The 2,151-nt window shown below is 32.6% G+C and overlaps 1 protein-coding gene across 5 annotated transcripts in view; it reads left to right on the top strand.

Annotated features, from left to right (window-relative positions):
- LOC119643248 (putative uncharacterized protein DDB_G0282129) overlaps nucleotides 1-2,151 on the top strand; it is a 12,624-nt gene that overhangs the window by 3,035 nt on the left and 7,438 nt on the right. The gene's annotated exons all lie outside the window — the stretch shown is intronic.

Raw genomic sequence — 2,151 nt, 5'->3', positions numbered from 1 at the left:
TAGATACGAAACGTATATTAGTTTAGTATGGGTTTTGTTTCGATCACTAGATAATTTCCATTATGCCATCTTATTAACCTGAAATTCGGGACCATTTTCTCGAATATTTTTATGATGTACGTAAATTTTTTTAGGATAAAAAAGTAATTTTGTTTTAAATAAATGTTAAAAAAAAAAAAAAAAAAATTGAAAAAAAAATAAAAAAAATATATAAAATGATAGCGATCTGCAGGAATACGTTTACGACAGATACGCTATTAAAAAATTATTTTCTTTTCTTTTCGTTTTTTTTTTTTTTTTTTTTAACATTTATTTAAAACAAAATTACTTTTTTATCCTAAAAAAATTTACGTACATCATAAAAATATTCGAGAAAATGGTCCCGAATTTCAGGTTAATAAGATGGCATAATGGAAATTATCTAGTGATCGAAACAAAACCCATACTAAACTAATATACGTTTCGTATCTAACGGATATATAAAGGCCTTAACCTTACTTTACCTTATCCTATCTAAAAAAAAAAACACAAAAGTGTTCTTTTTGTTCTTTCGTTGCCGTCTATAGTTTGCGCAACTCGCTTATAACGACCCGATTTTAATACAAAACCGAATAACGTTTCTCTTTTCTTTAAGATTACGGTTTTAAAAGTTTAGGTAATTAGGTAATTAGGTAATTAAGGTAAAGTACTAAACGTGTTCTTGTGTTGTGATTTGTCGTAATAACAAACAAACATGTTTTGTTAGTATCATAGTTATTGTTGTTGTTGTTGTTGTTGTTGTTTTTTACCATTTATCATATTTCCCGGTATTCCCGGGTAAGAGTGAGAATAAAAGTGTCAAATATCAATTCCGTTACAAGTACAGCTTTTTTTGTATCCATCATCGAAGGATGAGGGGTATATTCATTTTGTCAAAACGTTTGCAACGAACCAGAAGTAAGCATAAGAGACCCCACCATAAGTAGATATATTCTCGATCAGCATCAAATTCTAAATCGATTTAAGCATGTCCGTCTGTCCGTCTGCCCGTCTGTGTAATGTCTGTTGCAAATATTCTCTTGGCCGTAAAAATAAAGCTATCGACAGATTTGGCAGAAACATTGGAAAATGGCCTTAGTCGATTGAAGGACACGCCCACAACGCCCACGTAAAAACACCTCTGTTTCTCTGGTTGTTGCTCATTACTCCTAAACTATAGCAAATAAATGTACAAAAATTTGAACACATATTCTATGGGTGATGCTGTAGCATCATAGAAAAAAGGGAAAAATTGACTACGCCTACTCAATATTACAGTGCATTAAAATTGCATTTTTTTTTTGCGCAAAACCAAGCTTCAAAAACTCCATAAAGTATGCAAATTCTTAGCCGATTTCCAATTTGAAATATGCCTAAGCATATCCGCCTGTTCGCCTCTCGATCTATCTGTTTGCGTAAGTTTGTAACTTTTCAAAGGACACGCCCACAACACCTCCGACTCCACTCCATATTATAGACGATGAGAATTTTGTTCTTTTACTTCTTTTGTCTCGTTTTTTGGGTAAACGGTGATAAGTATAAAAGGCTTGGTCCCGACTAAATTTAATTTTCATACTTGTTTTTTTTTTTTTTTATTTTTTTTTAAGTCATAAGCCAATACGCATATGTAGTGCATAGAAAGACTTAGGACTAATCAAATATCTATCAATGCGCTACCACGGAATTTGGTAAATTCAACTTAATTCCACTGCTAGTACCGGAAGAATTTAAGAGTTCAAGGATATGATCAATTTCCTCTTAAAAACATTGAAGGAGTCATTAAGATATTAAGCTACGAAAGCAAAAGAAAAAGACCATGAGAATGGCTTGTGACTTGTGACGTCTCCGTGATATTGATCCCAATGTGATTGCAAGTGAAGCGTAATGAATTTTGTCTCAATTTTTTTTTCTTTTCGTACTCCTGCTCACCTGATGTATAAGAGTGTATTAAGCTTGTGGGGATGTATACAGTATCCTTAAGGATTTAGTGCAATCTTTTGGTATACCGATCGATTCACAAAAGGATTCTGTCCCTCTGTCCGACTGATGTCTCTCTATGTAAATTTATATAAAACCTATAGGTCGTACCAGAACAATCTTTTCTTATACCGATCGATTCACAAAAGGATTCTG

The sequence above is a fragment of the Glossina fuscipes genome, unplaced genomic scaffold, assembly GCF_014805625.2.
Source record: "Glossina fuscipes isolate IAEA_lab_2018 unplaced genomic scaffold, Yale_Gfus_2 0, whole genome shotgun sequence".
NCBI lineage: Eukaryota > Metazoa > Arthropoda > Insecta > Diptera > Glossinidae > Glossina > Glossina fuscipes.
The sequence above is the reverse complement of the archived record's forward strand: the minus strand, read 5'-3'. Positions and strand labels throughout refer to the sequence as shown.